Raw genomic sequence first — 18,615 nt, forward strand, 5'->3', positions numbered from 1 at the left:
GACTAGCTGTCAACTTGTAGTTTCGGTTTGAGAATCTCCGAGAGCACAGCAGGGCTTCCCACACAGGATCATGCAGGACCCAAGGACATAGGCTATGGAAAGACATAAACCTGCCTGCAGCCTCTCCCTCACCCCTCCTCTTCCCTCAGAAAGATGAAAATCCAAAATTATATAGAAAATAAAGCAGAAAGTGATATCAGGCTTTACCAAGGGCTCCTCGGTAACACTTATTTAAATAGCCAGTTCCCCTGGCAGATGTGAAATAAATCTAAATTTGCAAGTGTACACACAGTGTGGGCCGGGCTGTGGGCTCCATGACGGACAGGCAGGCATCTGCGCACATGAAGGGAGGAAGTAAGGTTTCTGAAGGGCCATTTAAGAGTCCTCAGTCCCTTCAGAGGAAGCCCCCATGATAAACAAATCACTGGATAGTCAGGGTTAGAGTCATCCTACGGCATATACCGCAGCATAACTAACTAACCCAAAAAGGCTTTCTGGAGGGCAAGAGCTGAGGGAACTTTACAGGGGACAGAGGAAGGTGAGATGTAGTCTGTCCCCGGCTTGGGTGTTCTGAAGGAAGCACGGGAGCTGGGAGCACAGAGGAGGAAGACAACATCAGCCGCCTGCCTCTACCCCCTCCTCTGAAGGCCCATTTCTCCAGGCTTGAGCTGCCCCAAGACACGAGGAGTCTCTGCAGATGGCCACTTGGATCGGGCTCTCCAGACCATAAACTATAACACAGGCTTAGTTCTCCATAGCCTGTGACTATGTGTTGGCAGGTGCACCTATGACCCAGACCTCGGAGCCATGAGGACAATAACAACTGAATTAGCAATGTCCCCTGTAACTGCAGAGAGAAATGGTCACTACTCAACCCCTGGAGTCTCCAGCCCCCTCCCAAAGGGGACACAAGAAGCACCTGTCTGGGTACTGGAATCTCATTTGGAGCTAGGAAATATTTCCCTCCACCCCCCCCATAATTGCTTGTCTTAATTATGCAATTAACATGATAAAATATAATTGTGTAATCAAAGCACGCAATCAGACAACGATTGTCATAATTAGAGGGGAAGATCTTCTGGAATGAGTTGGGAAAGGAGTGCATGTGTGCAGAGAATATGGACGGTCATGGGTTCAGATCTCTCTCACGAACATTGCAAAAGCTATTGGCATCACTGGGTACCAGTGCAATGTCTGAGGGGCAGATGGTCAGGGTGGGAGATTCTTCCAGTGTTCCTGCATGGGCTAACTGAACCTTGGTAATCATAGAATTAGACCTGTTGTCCACCAGCTAGCCTGGGGCCTGCCTTTAATAGGTTAATCCTCAGATCTCATTTTTCACCTCTAGACAAAGGGAGTATGATCACTTCCCAGCATCCTTCCAAAGCTGAAGTGGGAACCCATGGCTTCTGACCCACAGAGACATTAAATGTGGCAGTCAGTTTATGGATGGAGCCAGGCAGTGGTGGTGGCGCATGCCTTTAATCCTAGCGCTTGAGAGGCAGAGGCAGAAGGATTTCTGAGTTCAAGGCCAGCCTGGTCTACAGAGTGAGTTCCAGGACAGCCAGGGCTACACAGAAAAACCCTGTCTCGAAAAGAAAACAAAAAACAAACAAAAAAAATGGAAATGAGAGTTCCTATTGTCACTCATGCAACAGTGAGAAAGACCCCACAATACCTGGAAGCATGCTCCCACTGATTCTCAGTATGCTCCTACCTGTACAGGTGGGTGGGTGGGGCAGTCTTCTGCAGGCTGATCCTAGCTCAGAAGGGAAGTTGGGGTGAGCAGGAACATTAGTGACAGCTGAGGGGCTCCAGAGTACAGGAAACTCACTGCTGCCTCCTCCCTGGTTCTGTATGAAGGCTTATCAGGGAAATAAGTTACAATCTCTATCCATCTGACTCCTCCCCTACTCCCCACACACACACCCCCAAGAGAAATGAAGTGTTATTTTACTTGCATGGCGTCAACTCGGCCTTGAAGGGAGTGCCACGGATGAGGGAGCAATGGAACTCAAGGCAAGACCTAGAAACAGTCAGAAGCGAGAGGGAAGAGGACAGGTATAAAAAAAGGCAACAGAGGAAATATTTAACCAGGAGGACCCAGGGAGTGGGCCAGGGAGAGGCACCAGGGAAGGGGTTAAAAGAGGAAAGGAGGAGAGAGATGCAGGGGCAGGCAGAAGTAATTCATACAGGAGGGCTACTCCTCTGGGAACACCACCCTCTTCCCCTCTCCTCAGAGTGGAAGAAGTTCATGGTTGTCAGAGAAAGTGGGGTCCACCAGGGGAAGCTATTTACCCCAGGGTAGAGCTGAGAGCATACTGTCTTTGATTCCAAGCACTCCCTGCCTCCTCCAGCTCAGAGAACATCTCAGCACTCAGAAGCACATCTCAAGCGCTACCCTGTAAGGCCCAGGAGAGCCCACCCTCAGACCCAAAGCCCACCCTGCCTATGCTGCTCTGTCTTTCACAGCTGTGGCTAGGAGCCATTCCTTGAGGCTGCTCTGCATTCCACAAGCCTAGCTACAAGTGCTCTGCACTCCGCGAGCCTAGGACAGGCAGCTCTTTGGGGGGGGGAGGGGGGAAGGGGGACTCTGTGAGCAAGGGGACCATGGCAGATCTTATGCGACTACAGGAGCCCAGAGGGACACAGATGGGAGAGAGCAGGGGAAAAGCTTCTAGTGACAATGAGCGGCCTGGTGACTGGCCAGACCTCTGTTCTCACACCTAACAACGTTAGTCCTGCCCCATGCTGCTGTCCAGAGCCCCAGAGAAGTCAGAGGCCTTCTGCAATCTGCTGGAGCAGCCCGAAGCCTGGTCGCTGAGCCAAACACAACTCCCACCTTGTGACATCTGGCTGTGGCCACTAGATGTCACTGGTGACCTCCCCTGGCCAGCCCTGGTGGCTATGGCCAACCAAGCTGTTGTGAAGCCCGGGGCACACAGGACTGGACCTCGGGTACAGGGAGAGCTTTATCCTGACTTGAGAGCCCACCTCTCACAGACTGTCCAGCCTTTGTCGGTCACGGTTGGGGTATAGACACAAGGGTTCTGGGCCAGGAAGAAGAGGTCAGCCAGGCACATCTTTTGAGGGAGCACATAAGCCTGACACTTCAGTACCTAAATACCACCAGGGAAAAGAAGCCGCTAGTAACAGCAAAGGGTGTGAGGTGGGCAAATCCGATAGCTTTTGGGTGGAGGGGCCTTGGGAAGAGCTGAAAGAGTCATAGAGGCAACAAGAACATCCTGGCTGAGGGTCCAACCTGGGCAAAGCATTGTCCAAGAGTGGAACCTGAATGGCTTAGATGAATACTTCCCTGCCTCCAAGGTGACTGTTCATTTGAAGACTACGTCATCAGCCAGAGTGACAGGAATTCTCGGTCCTGAAGCTTTGATGAAATGTAATGTAATAAAATCAAGGACAAAGAAGATATCCACAGAACTACAGAGGTGTCCTCCCCAGCCCCTACCCCCACCACACCCCCGATCCAGATCCAGATTCAAGATCATAGATTCAGCAACTTGAGTTCATCTCTAGAATTTGCAATTGGTTTAGATAAGAGCAACTCAAAAAAAGGTCTGGCAGAGAGTAGGAGGCCAGGGAGTGGAGAGCCTAGTTCCCAAGCTCATCATGGTGGGATGGCAGGTGGGACGGGAACATCTGAGTTCCTTTTCTGCTAGTCTGTACCCCGGTGAGAAGGCTGAGTATCTCTCCATGTCTCTGGGTCTGTTTGGACTGAGCTTGTGAGCTGAACATGGTGTTTCCAGCCCTGAGACTCGCCCTACTTCCTGCTAGGTCAAGGCTAGGTTCTTGGTTTGATGGGGAGCCAGTAGCTCATGAATGATAGAAATCCCAGGGCCTGGCTGCTCCAGGTCACAGAATCTCCTGAGCTGTCCCAAACCACTTATGTATCCTCCCACTTGACACCCTCTCCTCATCTCCCTCTGCAAGGGCATATGGAGTGAGCACAATATTCAGGGGTCCATCTAGGGAGACATTTCTAATAGCAGTGCTAAGAATGCTGAGCTCTGGCAATTCTCAGCAATAAAGAGAGCCAGCCTTAGTCCATGAAGATGCTGAGCTAGCAGGGACATAGGCACGATGACCTCAACAGCCTTGAGAAGCAGAAAACTCCTCAAGAAGCCCTAGTCAGGAATATAGGCAGAGATGCCGGAGAAACAGCCCCTGCCCTTTTGTACAGAAGGATGCACACAATAGGTAAAGAGTATTTAATGTGTGCTCACTGTGTGCTCTGATTACATGAAGAGGTGATGGGGTGGTCCTACTGTAGCCAAGACTGGGACCCTGAATTATACTGTCACAGGTTGTGAGAGAAAAAGGGGGAGCTAAAAGAGTAAGAGACTGGGGTCCAGGAAGGTGCCCTGCTAATTGTCAGCCTACTGGGGAGGGGTTTCCATAGCCAGGATCCCTGGAGAGAATGCCAACAGGAGAGAAGCTGGCCCTAAGCCCAAAGAAGTGAGTCAGGATGGCCGTGGGGAGTCACATGTGGAGAGTGGTCCCTAAGGACCCAGCCAAGTTTCTGGGCCCCAGATGAAAAGTGAGCCACTGGTTCCCCCTGGAGCGGGAGCAGTCAGTCACCCTGTAAAAGTTTATTTTTATACATGTCTGATCTATTTCGCATCCGCTCAGATATTTTGACACATATACAGGAAATGTAACTCTTCCCCCCATATGGCAGTGTTTGGTTGGCCAGACCCGAGGAAACTCAATAGGGTCGCAGAGGAGCAGAGGGGAACAGCGCTTTGGAGAAGAATGCCAGAGGCCTGAGGCCCCGTGACCACCTCGGGCCAGAAGGCTAGGAACAGGGATCAGAGGGAGGTCAATCTGGGAATCCTCCTGCCTGAGAACAGAGCCAAGGACCCCAGGTTCTGAGGGTGGTCATGGTTGCTGCTTCCTTGAAAGGACAGGACAGAGGATGAGTGAGTCCTGAAGCAGGCAGCAAGAACCGGTGGAGGCATGAGGTATGTGATAGACCAGGCAGGCCTCAGAGACAAGGTCAGCGTGTGCCCTCTGACACCAGCTAATTGAGCTGAAGAGTCTCTCACACAAAGAGTCAGGAAGATGGACGGAACAGGTCAATCACTAGCTTGATACCTGTCTACAGAGCACCAGTGAACGCCAGGCAGCCGCTTCCCTCATTCCTATACATAGGCACCTACGATCTGAGTCACGAACTGATGCTTCAACGGGCCCTTAAGTGTGTTGGCACCTTCTGTCTTCAGGGAGGGACTCTCTTCCCAGTTCCTACAGGCTGAGCCCACTTCTGCCAGCAAGAAAAAGATGGTGTGGCTCACTGTTATAAGAGGGGGATGGAATAGCTTGCTGATCTTGAGGCTTTTGTAGGTTTAAATTCACAAATATCACATTCCTGTTGGGTGCTATAGGAAGGCAGGCTGACAGTCTCTTCCTCGTAAGTTGTGATGGAGCTGCCGCTCCCAGTCCCGGAGTACCTCAGTGCTGACATTCGATGCGGAGCATGGGCAGGGGCCTTGTGTCTCCTGTGAAGCAGTTGTCTTCACAGTGCTCTCTGTGCCCTTCCCACTCTATCCTGCTAGCTCTGTCTTGGGCCTCCTTCCCTGTGACAATGGATGCCACGGACCTGGATTCCTCTTGTTGCTTTGGTCAGCAACACTGCCCCTCCTGGGTGTGGATGGGGGTTACAAGCTGGTTCAGGATCTCAAGGTATGGAGTCCCTGCCAGAAGTGGAATGTGACAGCCAGAAGTTCTCCCTTCCTCCCCTTTCCGCGCTGCAAGTCAGTTTGTCAGTGGATGAAGGCTGCACTTGGCCTCAGCGCCCCCTGCACCCCCCCATCTCCCGTAAATCCTGGCGACACAACAGGAAGGCCCTTTAACTAGCACATAAAAGTGCGTTGGGCTTTCAAAGGCCCCTTCTCTGTGTTTACAGGGGGCCCAAGCTTTTTACAGGCCATTTCCAGTCCTCCTTCCCCTGACCCACTGATGTATCTCTGGGGTGGGGGATAGTCACAACCCAAGCCACGTGACCATGGGGCACCGAAGGAAGAAGAGGCCTCTCCAGCCTGGGAGGCAATGAGGACCAAGCACAAGCAGGCTGAGTAACCACCCATCCTATGGCCTGGGCAGCCTTCCCAGGAAGGGTCCCAGAAAATGTCTCTGTAATGGTAGGAAAGGTCCTGATGTGAGAAGCATTTCAGGCCATGTCACAGGTGGCCAAGCAGTCAAGCTGTCACTACAGGGACTTAAATAATGGATCTCGGGCATCATTCTACCCCTCACAGGTCTACTGAGCCCAGCTAGTTCAGAGATCTTTAGTAAGATCTTGGAGCTAAGTGCAGAGAGGTTCTGGTCCTGGGGACTGCTGTTTTTATGAAAAGATAAAAAGAGTAGGGGTATGTTTTGGTGGATGTGTGGTGAGGTGGATGTGGGGAAGGGGGTGCCTCCCTGGGCCCATGCTGAGGCATCCCTTTCCCCTGAGGGATCAGTCACACGATGGTATGAAGAGAGTTTACTAAGGGCATGGGGAGGGGAGTTAAGAGGGTAGTATAGTAGAGGCAGAGAGAGAGAGAGAGAGAGAGAGAAAGAGAGAGAGAGAGAGTAGAGAAGTAGAGGAGTAGAGGCAGGCCATGAGTATGAAGAGAGAGGGGAGAGGGCGAGGGGACAGAGCAGGAGCAAGAAGGGAAGAGCAAGAGAGAGGGGAGGGGGCAAGCAGCCCCTTTTATAGTGGGTCAGGCCTACCTGGCTATTGCCAGGTAACTGTGGGGTGGAGCTTAGACAGAATGCCAACAAGGATAGAGAAAGAAGAAACTGGGAGCTAGAAAGAAGTCCTAAGTCAGAGGTTCTCAACCTGTGAGTCGTGATCCCTTTGGGGGTTAAATGATTCTTCCAAAGGGGTCTTCCAAGGTCATTGGAAATCACAGATACTTATACTACAATTCATAACAGTAGCAAAATTAGTTATGAATTAGCAACAAAAATAATATCATGTTTGTGGGTCACCACAACCTGAGGAACTGTATGAGGTTCTCAGCATTAGGGAAGCTGAGAAGCACTGAGCTAGACTATGCCATGGGCTGTGTCATACAGGTCGCATGCTCGGTACAGTATCTGAGTGCAAATATTTTCCTTAGAGCTTCTACTCCAAGCACATATATGCCCACAATAACCTCATAATGTAGCTACTACCCCTGCCCTTGCTTTGTGAATGATGAAACTGGGGTTACCCAGAAATTAAACGAGTTGTCCGCAGTCACACAGCTAGTAAGTGGCCAGCACAATGTTCAAACCTAGACACTTGGCCTCCAGAGCACAGACATATACTCCCTTTCCTCCGCAGCAGGTCTGTCCCTCTGTGAGGAAGTACAGAAGGGCAAAACAGGCCTGTAGTTTGCAGAGGTCTGGGAGACTTGCCTGTGGGGTTAGAAGGTGCCCCACAGAATGAGCCTGGGTCTGTGTGCCTCTGAGAAGTGCCAAGGCCAAGTGCTGATGAGGGATGTCATGGGAAGGACTCTGTTGAGACAAGAGATTCTGTCTTGTTTCTGAGCTGGAGAGAATAAAGGCCTCTATTGGGAGTGCGCAACCCCTCCCCCTTGCTCCTACGGTTTCCTGAAGAGTCTGTCACCTCCTCTTCTGGGAAGGCCCCTAGAACTTCTGACCCACTGGTCCTCTCACCCTTCTTGGGACCTGTATTAGAGTCCTACCCAGGAAGGGCTCACCCCTCTACCACCTCCCCACTCCTCCCAGCTCCCAGCCCCTTATCCTCCCTCTTCATCCCCTCTCCCTCCCCTGCCCCCACCCCTACCCCATGCTCCTGCTGTCATCGCTCCACTTACACCAAGATCCCCACAGCCACTAGGGCCTGGGGCCTGTGCCTGGTTCTGCCTCTACCCTCTGGCATTACAGGAAAAATGTGCTTCTGTCCATAGAGTCTAAGGGGATCTTGAAATGATACAGTCTAGGGGTCTGGATCGGGTTCATTTTTCTCTGCCAGTTAAAGAATTAAAAGGCTGGGAAGATCAACAGGTAGCAGCAGGGAAGCCTCAAGCACCTCAGACAGAATGCCTTTTTTTTAAAGGCCTTTATTGGGGATGAGAAAACATCCACATGTGGCAAACACACACAGAAACCGCCCTTTGCAAAGTCCAGTCTTTCCTTAAGGGCTAGGGGTTTTTAAAGCTCTGAAGCATTTTCCTACCCTACTTGAGGGTTGGTCAGTTAACATAGGATGCTTGACTGATTCACAACTGTGTCCAGATCGAGCCTTGACCTTGTTGAGCCAGCAGAGGGCCTGCTGGTGGGGGAGAAAAACAAACAACAACAACAACAACAAAACCTACCAGGCTTTTGTCTCCAGTCAGGAGGTGGAGGAAGTGGGCCATCGAGAATTTGCCACCTTTAATACCTAGCCATTGGCCCTCTTCCTATCTCTGCCTACCATGGAGTCTGTCTAACTCCTGGACTCTTCCCGTCATTCTATCCTCCCTCCTAGACCCTACCACAGCACAGAATTGGATTAAGAACAAAAATAGGAGCTGTGTTTGTTTTAATCAGCTTCAAGACATGGGGGCTTCTAAAGGGAAGGCAAGTGAGCTGGCCCCGGGGCATGCAGGCTGGGCCGTGATGCCATCCTGGGGTCAGGAGCATGCAGAGCAGAGAGAGCATCTGCAGGTCAGATCCCTGGCAGATAAGGGAAGAGGGAGAGGACCTGGGGCCCAGGAGGATGAAAAGGATGGGAAGGAGGGAGGAAAGAGATGCTTTTCCTGAGACATGAGAACTGGGGAGAGGCTGAGCTGCCTACAACCCCATCCTAGGGTGAGGGGGCAGGGAACCTGGAGGGGAGGGGAGGGGATAGTGTGAACTCTGGAGCCTGGAGGAAACAACAGAAAATGTTTTCAAAGGAGTGCCTTCCTCCCAGGGATAAGGGGACAGGGAAGATCAGCCAGTATTCTTCACTCACTACTGGTGACAGAAGGACCCATGCCAGAGCTACCATAGGACCTAAACAAATGGTGGTGAGACATTTTTTTTGTGCCCAGGCATGCCACCACTCAAGTAGCAAAATGCTATCATAGATGCACCGTGCAGAAGGCACTAGAAAGAGGAAGGATCATGGTGAGCTTGAAGGAACAAAGGCCAGACAAAGCAAGAAATGGGGAGGAAAATGCCATTGCTGGGGACATACCAGGTTGGATAAAGACCTGGAGGTTGGGGGACATGGAAGAAGAGCTCCAACAAGAGCAGGGACAGTGCTGCCACACTCTGTCAAGTTTACAGTATGACCTCAGAAGTTGCGTGTGTGTGTGTGTGTGTGTGTGTGTGTGTGTGTGTGTGTGTGTGTGTGTGTGTAGGCTACCTGCCTTTGCATCTCAAGTGCTGAGATTAAGCATGTCCACTACCACACCAAGTTGTCAATTCTTTTTTGTTGTTGTTTTGTTTTTTGTTTGTTTGTTTTTTGGATTTTCGAGACAGGGTTTCTCTGTGTATCCCTGGCTGTCCTGGAACTCACTCTGTAGACCAGGCTGGCTTTGAACTCAGAAATCCGCCTGCCTCTGCCTCCCAAGTGCTGGGATTAAAGGCATGCGCCACCACCGCCCCGGCAGCTGTCAATTCTTTAGGCTCCTTCTACTTTGGGTTTTGGGTTGGTTGGCTTTAGTTTTTTGGTTTGTTTGGTTTTGTTTTTGTTTTACTTTATTTGCTTTGTCTTGCTAGCCTCGAGTTTACCAACTACGTTAAGCTGGTCAGCCAGTGAGTCCCAAAGATCTACCTGCCTCTTGTCTCCACCTTCCCAGCAATGAGATCACCACCATGTCTGTCTTTAAAAAAAAAAAAAAAACACAGTGGTGCCTTTATACCCAGCACCAGGAAGGTAGAGGTAAGTGGATCTCTGTGTGTGGATCTCAGCTTAGTCTACAGAGTGAGTTCCAGGACAGGCAGAACTACATAGTGAGACCCTGACTCAAAAAAAGAAAAGGTTCTGGGAATCAAAACCAGGTTCTTAAACTTGCAAAGTGAATTCTCTGCTGTCCTCCACGCCATGTTTACCACTGATATCTTAAGAAGTCCCTGTGGGCTACAACTGAATACTTTCTACCATGAGTCCATGAGCCAACAAAAGAGCTCAGAGAGACCAGGGGATAGGTCCAAAGTCACAGACAGTGACCCTTCTCCAACCTGAATCTAACACTCTTGGCCACAGGCTCTGGGAGCATAGGGTTCTTGGGGCAGATCCAAGGGAGAATTTTGATCTCTAATGATGCTTTGGCAGTAGGAAGTAAAGGAGAAAGAAGTTAAGTGGCGAATTCATATGGCTACACTTTTGTTCTAAAGTTTTTAAGTTCTACCAACCTTTAATGATTTAAAATGCTGCTTCCTATTACATAGCATGATGAAGGCAGGAATTCTAGGAAGTCCTGGCTAAGTAAAAATTATCACACCTATACCCATGCTTCAATTAAAATTGTTAACTGGTCCATAAACCCCACAAGTTTGGAAACAATTATATTATCTTAGTCAGCCTAAGGCACAACACAGGGTTCCACATGCTGCAAGTACTGGCTAATGCCTATCATGAGACTTATTATTGTCATCCAGATTTCGAGGCTGGGGGTCTAGAACCTCAGACAGCTGGACGAGGCTGGAGCACACTGCTGCCTGATTGGCTTCAGTTTTCTTTTTTACAGAATTTGAGTCAGCTTCTAGGAGATGCTCTCTTGAGAGTCCCAACAGCAGTGGTATCCACATGTCTGCAGGGCAACTTAGGCTTAGGGGGAATCAAGCTTAGAGCACACAGCTGTGCTCTGGGCCAAAACTTAATGAGGAGGCAACTAGCCCTACAGATCAGAAGTTCTGTCTGTAACAGAACAGAGAGCCTTGCTGACCACAAGAAAAGAGCTAATGTGGACGTTAGCCAGGACACAGACTCAGAACGAACCCACAGCTACTAGTCTGCCATTCCAAGCTCTAGCTGGGTCTCTGAGCTCCATTTCTCTGTCTTCTCCTATTGTGAATCATCTCACCCCGTGGTCAGTCAACCCAATCTCTTGCAGCAAGCTTACTTAACCCCTGCCCAAGCCAAGGGTGGGGACACACACACACACACACACACACACACACACACACACACACACACACGATCCAGGACATGTGAATATATTAGAAATGGCAAATACATATTCCTATGTATCTCTTGCCTCTTGTCCCATAAAAACTGAAGAAATTGATCTGTGTGTGCGCACTGTTCTGCATGCTGTTGACAACTCATCTTAAACTCTGGGCACATTTTTGCAGGGAGAATGCTTGGCTCCCAAGCCTGTGTTTTCTATTCCAGTCTTTAGCTCCCTTTATCATATACATTTTCCAATCTGATTCTTCAAGTGTCAAAGTCCTCTGGGATTGTCCGGTATTTGGCACAGCTTCAGGCATGGATGGTACATTCAGATGCCACAGAAAAGAAGGCAGGGGACTGTAGGTACAAGTAGTCTCAACCCTCAAGGACCAGTCCTGGGGAAACAGTTCTGCTGACCTGAGGGTACAGAGAAGAGAAGGGCACCTCACCCACCATCTTGATCCTCCTGGCACCCAAGAAGGTAACTTGCCCACACACCCAACATCAAGGCAAAGTAGAGGCAGAAGGGTTGGCTGTGGCCATCCACGGGGTCTGTGGTGAAGATCTCAGAAGAGGGAAGGGACCGGAGCCGTCCTGCTCGTCCCTGTGTAGCATCTTCACACAACCTCCTAGGGTAGGATACTGTCTATCCCACGCACTGCTCTAGATGTGGATAGCTTTTTTCCACCCTTGGTCCTGTTATAAAGGGGGTTTGTCGCCAGAGTACTTGAGTGCAGAAAGAATGCAGGATGACAGGGTAGCTGTGGCGGGGGTGGGGGGAGTAGTGGCAGTCTTCCAGCCCCTCATAGGCTCTGTATAGTATCAGCCCCATTCCCCAGACACTGAAAGACACCCGTTGCTGACACCATGGCGTTGAGTTTCCCCTGGGCCAGTTCAGGCTCATGTCACCAGGCCTGCCAGGAAATTGCTGTTGACACCAAGGGAAGGGCCCCAAGACCAGGAGCAGGGAAGGCTGAAGGCTGTGGGGTTGAGTTTATGAAGTTTTGAATGGGCGCTAGCTAGGTGAGAGCAAACCAGATAGCTGTAGATCTGAGGAGGTCCTGATCATGAGGTCAGGGACTCTTGGGTCTCCATCTTGTCCTGCCTCTTCTGGTCTCTCCTTCAAGTACCTGGAGAACCATGGAGCTCATGGTTCGTGTGACCATCCCTGTCCAAGGGCCACAAGACCCCTTCCATGTCCCCAAAGTTGTACAGTTACCCCCAGCAATCTCAGAAAGGAAAGCTGGAGCTCCCCTACCCTTGTATACCTTCCAGGAGCCCCAGAAGCTATAGCCTAGGGAGGGGTCATGTCTTCTCTGGCTGACCCCATCAGCTGGTCTGAGGTATCTTGCTCTGTGTCCTCACCCAGTGTCTGTGTACCATTCCAACTCTCTGTTGTCTGACTTCTCTATTGCATTTCTCAGAATTAGTCTATGTCTTGGCTCCCAGGTGCTTCTGAGTGTTCCAAAGACTTTGAGGAAAAACTGGGAGAAATCTGGGAGTAAGTAATATGAAAGTGGGGAGGGGGCTGGAGAGATGGCTCAGTGGTTAAGAACACCAACTGCTCTTTCAAAGGTCCTGAGTTCAAATCCTAGCAACCACATGGTGGCTCATAACCATTTGTAACAAGATCTGACTTCCTCTTCTGGAATGTCGGAAGACAGCTTACAGTGTACTTACATATAAATAAATAAATCTTTTTAAAAAAAAAGTGGGGAGGGGTCTTGTGACTATCTTCAGACAGTCCCACTGTTACTGGTCCCTCTGCTTCTCCATGGGGAAGGATATTTATGCTAGGGAGGCTGTGGATGGAATGCCCAAGGCTACAGAGCATGTTAGGCCTTCAGGAGCAAAGAAATGCATATGGATTGTTCTCCCTCCTGCACAACAGCCTTCCCCCCAGATGAGGGTTCTCATTCTCAGGCTGTATCGTCCTGGATTAGCCCAACCCAGTCCCAGGCAGGAGCAAGAAGAAGCCCAGAGGTTGGGGCAGGCCCTGTTTGTGTGGGGAAAGGCCATTCCTGCTGCAAGAAAGCTGTAGAAGGCAGTCAGACCTGGACTACAGGGTGGAGATGGTCACATGTCGATGGTGATGTGGACAGGGATAGAGTTTCAAGATAGTGGCAAGCGGCTTACATACATATAGAAATATATGAATAGTGGGAGTCCAGCCAGAGGACCTCAGAAGGCTCTGGGCAGTTTCAAGTACCAGGTAGGCAGCCCAGGACTTCTGACCTCAGCAGCCAGCGGCAACACTTCTACACTATACAAATGAAAGTCACTCTGACCCATGTAAAGTCCAGGCAGGGTCCAGGTAGGGACTCCAACTTGATGTTCCCAAATGTGATATTAACAAATCACAGGGGCTGGTGAGATGGCTCAGTGGTTAAAAGCACTGACTGCTCTTCCGAAGGTCCTGAGTTCAGATTCCAGCAACCACACGGTGGCTCACAACCATCTGTAATGAGATCTGATGCACTCTTCTGTATGACCACAGCAACAGTGTACTCACATATAAAAAGTGAATAATTCTTTTAAGTAACTAATTTCATACATTCAAAGCTGAAACCTGATTTTATAGTATTACTTATATTGTATGACATTGCTTCTTTCCTATTTAAATTATTTTTTCCTTTATCCACACCCTCACCCCACCACTTCTGTATGTTGTTCTGGTTGTCGTAGAAACAGGCTACCCTCAACTCACAGAGATCCTCCTGCCTCTGCTTCCTGAGAACTTGAATTAAAGGCATGCACCAGTGTGCTAGCTTATTTTCTTCTTAATTATGGACATGTCTGTCTGTCTGAGATGACAAGTGTTGGTGAGTAAGAGTGTCTCTCAGATCTCCTGGAACTGGAGTTACAAGCTGGTGTGAACTGCCTGGTGTAGGTACTGGGAACCAAACTCGGGTCAGAGAATACGCTTCCTTAACGCTGAGCCATCTCCCAGCCCCAGCATAGCTTGCTTGCTTTGCTTTTTCTTTTTAAAGATTTGTTATGTATAGTGTTCTGCCTGCATGTACACCTGCATGCCAGAAGAGGGCACCAGATCTCATTACAGATGGTTGTGAGCCATAGAGCGGTTGTTGAGAACTGAACTCGGGACCTCTGGAAGAGGAGCTGGCACTCTTAACCTCTGAGCCATCTCCCCAGCCCCCAGCATGGCGTTCTTATACAACAAACCTACCATCCAGAAGCTGTCTATTCGAGAATTCATGCATTATGTAGCAAATATTTATTACACTCGGCTTGCTTCTAAGAATGTTCCTGCCAATGGGAAGCAAAGTCCTTGTGAATTCAGACAAAGACAGTAAATAAGAAAGTAAAAAGATAATACGATTACAACAACAACAAAACTAAAACAAAAAAAAGAAAGAAACAAACAAAAAACAACAAGCATCCAGTATTGAGCAGTACTGAGTATGTGGAAAAGCAAGACAATGAACAAATCATGGAAGATGCTAAAAAGTGCTCACACTGCTCACAGAGGAGCAAAGATAAGGATTCCATCGGATGTCAGAGGACAGTGAGTGTTTGAGGCACTGGCACGCGATAGATAGCTAGAATTCTGTAGATGACAGTGAAATTATCCTTCAAAGTGAAAGCGAAATCCTGTCTCTCAGACAAACAAAGCCAATAGCAATAAGATCAGTGAAGCAAAATAAAACGGGGGTTGGAGGGAAGGGTCAGCACACAGTGGGAGGGCCGTCTCTGAGTGGCTCAGCACACAGTGGGAGGGCCATCTCTGAGTGGCTCAGGGACTCTCCCTAAGAAACTCCCGAAGCAAAGGGAAAGAGCAGAACATGAGCCATGTGAGGGTGAGAGCAAGCGAGCAGAGGGTGCTCCGGGCAGAGGGCCCTGAATCCAGATAGGGTATGAGAGCCATAGAGAGGCCCACATAGTGGATGAACACTGGGCCTTGGACAGAGGGTGTGAAGAGAGACTGGTAAAGTTGAGGCTCAAGTTGCCAAAGGAGCTTTGATATGCTCTGAGTGCCGTGAGAAGCTGTGGCCAAGGATAACATCCATTTTAACCTTTCTTAAAAATTATTTTTGTTTTATATACATTGATGTTTTGCCTGCGGGTATGTCTGTGTGAGGGTGTCAGATCTTGGAGATACAGTTATGAGCTACCATGTAGATGCTGGGAATTGAACCCAGATCCTCTGGAAGATCAGTCAGTGATCTTAACTGCTTAGGCATCTCTACAGCCTCCCCACCCTGTCCCTCACTCCCAATTTTAAACTTTCGAAAAGTCACTCTGGCTTCGGTTTGTGGCGGAGAAGAAGAGACTAGCTAGAGGGCATTGTAGCAGGCCAGGTCCTGGGGGAGCCGTAGAAGTCACTTGGCTCTGGATATATCCAGAAGGTACCATCAAGTAGTCCCGGAGTATGAGGGAACAGAAAAGGCTGTGTGGGCTCTGTGACAGCTGTTGTGAGGCCCCGGGACAGTAGCATGCTGGGGCCGGATGGAGCTAAGGCTTTGCTTGTTTGAGTATATGATGTTTGAGGTCTGGTAGGCTTAGGACTCTGGGAAATGAGAGGATATCGTTTGGGAGTTGTGGGGGCAGAGACAGCAGCTGCAGCACTGGACAGTGCTAAAGCTCTGTGCTGTCTTGGAATCCTCGGGAAAAGGGGAAGCTCCACAGAGCTCCACTAAAGCCAGTACTGCTGCCCCAAAGAGGTTGGACTATTCTGGCAACAGCAGAGACCTGCCTCTTTTCCTGCCTTGTTTCTGGTGGCTCCCCCAATCTCCCCCGTATGCTGAAGGCAACCGCTGCAGTGAAGCATTGAGAGGAGACATGTTCAGGAGTTAACTGAGAGGGACAGTGGCCAAAGGAAGGATAACTGGTCACAGTCAGGGGCCACCCAGTTCCCAGGAAGGACCTGTTTTAGATGGTACCTTGAATACACATTCCTCCAGGTCTCAGTTATTTGGAATGAGAATTCAATGGGCCTTCCAAATAACAGCTGCGTCAGGTCCCCCAAAAATGTGGCAAATGGAGGCTGGGACTCCTAAGACTCACCAACATTCCTGTTAAGAAAGCAAGCCTGAGGCTCTAAGTCCTGTAGAGGCACAGTGGCACTGCTGCGTTGTCACCCTGTTTATTTTTATAGCCATTCTGTTATGTCAAGTGCTACTCGTATGCCATTGATAGTAAGGATGTGAAATTTCCTCCCAAAGATATTTTCGTGTATTTGCGTGTGTGTATGTGTGTATCCAGTAGGTTAAAGGAAGATGTTAGTGACACACGCACACTCTGATGTAACCAGAGTGAACCACAGAGTAGAACCACAGAGGTTCTACTCAAGTGGATTAACGTCTGAAAAACATGACCCAAAAAGATACAGAAACAAAATATAGCCCTGGAATCACCCTTGTGCCCCCAGGGAATCATCGCCTGTCCTTTGCCCTTTCTCTGTTTCCTGCCTACCACAGGTAGATAATGCCCATTTTAGGTGCCAATTAGCCGCTAATGGGAATTCGACGAGGGAAAATTCCCTGTTCACCTCTTCTTATCACCTCAAGGCCACAAATTCTAAAAGCTTGCGGATATGTTCCTACTGATGCAAATTTGAGAGAGATCCCCTCTACATCAGAAGAGATTGCACTGAACCCTCCGAGTAAAAGTGGTACCTGACCACTCGAGAGGACAATGTCTTCAGACAGCACATGCCTCCACACCTGGAATGGGTTTTGGTGTGACATTGGCTCAGGCAGTGCTTGGCCAAAGCGAGACCCCAAGCAAGCTCTGGGATCTACGAGGTCCACCCAGCACTGCCAATCAGTCAGATGAGCACACAAGTGTGGGAACCTCAGACCCCAATAAGCAGAAATCCAGAGGCCCATCGAAGAAGGTAATCAGATATGAGTCATGCTGACCCTCTTGGGACCTCAGAGAAGCCCCCACATCCCTTCTTTGGAGACCTTTGGCCCAGTGATGTTATCCCAAAACTAGGAAATGTGGGTTCTGGGCTCTCAGTACCTCCAGCTGCAGCCAGGCTAAGGAAGGCACAGCTGTATTGCCTGAGGCTGTGTCTCTTATGAAGGAGAAACATCCGGCCAATTCCATCAAGAATGTCAGTCAAAGACCTGGGGAGGGATCAACCAGCTTGCCATTCTGTCTACCAGCTCCGTATCTTAGGAGCAAGCACTGGGACCTTCTTAAGCCCAGATAAGGAGCTGCCTGTCTCCTGAGGGCTGTGTCCTCTGCTCCCCCACCGCCACACCCCGCCAAAGCTGCTGGCATACAATCTGGTGGGGAGGCACAGGGCCTCTCAGGATGTGACCCAGGATGTGGGGACCTGCAGGCTCCTCAGAGAGATATGCAGAGGTGAAAGGGCAAACCTGTTTCTAGTCTTCTTATCAGGAATAGCTGAGTGAAAGGGAAGTGGGCAGCCCTGGAGGTCACACTGTGGGATCATGACTGGGGGGGTCACGGCTGGGGCAGGGCTCCGTCCAGAGGACCTTGGAGGAGACCCTGCTTGGCAGAAAAGAAAGAAGGGTAACATGAGGGCCAGGGAGGAAAGGTCCTGGAGGGACAGCCTGTTCTCAAGGAGAAAAACAGTGAAAACCATCTAGGTTTACTTAGACTCAGACTTCCCAGACCAGGACTCTCACTTTCAAAAAAACGGGATAGTAGGTCACCTGAGGCACAGCCTGGGTAAGGGACTACAGGACTACCCTGCCTCCCTCTCATTTGAATGCCTTCTTACTTCTGCTCTGCTCTCCCCACTATGTGCATTCCACAATATTAATGCAATGCCTACTGTGTGCCAGGCTCACTGCCAGACACGCAGAGTCTCCAGGGAAAGGACAAACATACCCTTGACTGTCCCTGAACTTGGAGAGGGCACACTCTTCAATGCCAAGATGGGATCCTTACTCCTCACCCTACCCCTGTGGGACCCCAGGGGTACGGATCTGGAAGGCCTTCCTCCCTGTGAGGGCTGTGTCTAATACTCTGTGGGTACCTAGCACAAGGATCTGCACAAGGAAGTGCTTGACACTTGTCTTGGGCAAAGGGCCTAGCCAGGCAGGAGGACGGCAATGCCTCATTAAACTGTCAGGGCCCCTTCCCTCTTACCCTCCTCGCCATATTCACAAGCGCAGGCACATTTAATCTCCTCGCCTTAGAAGAGCGGAGCTGATACATCCTCAAGCAGGCATCCACTCTCAAACTGGGGAGCAGGGTGGGACACAGGCAGGCCTGTGAGCAGGCACCAGCTTTTGGTCAGGGGGAAAGGTAGCATTTGGAGGGAGCCTTTGGGATAGTGGGTTGTGGGATAGGAAATGGCTTGGCTTCTCCTAACTGAGAGATCTGGACCTTGGGCTCCAGCATCCTGTTCTCTCAAGGGTCCAAGCTGCAGAAAGCCAACAGTATAGTTGCCAGGTAAACATGAGAGCATTTTGGAAAGACAGCGTCCAGCTTAGGATCCTGCACCCGAGGAAGCCAGTGGAGACTGTGAGAGGCTAGGTATCTATAGAACAGCAAAACTAATTAATGGCGAGCTA

The sequence above is a fragment of the Mastomys coucha genome, unplaced genomic scaffold, assembly GCF_008632895.1.
Source record: "Mastomys coucha isolate ucsf_1 unplaced genomic scaffold, UCSF_Mcou_1 pScaffold16, whole genome shotgun sequence".
NCBI classification, from domain to species: Eukaryota; Metazoa; Chordata; class Mammalia; order Rodentia; family Muridae; genus Mastomys; species Mastomys coucha.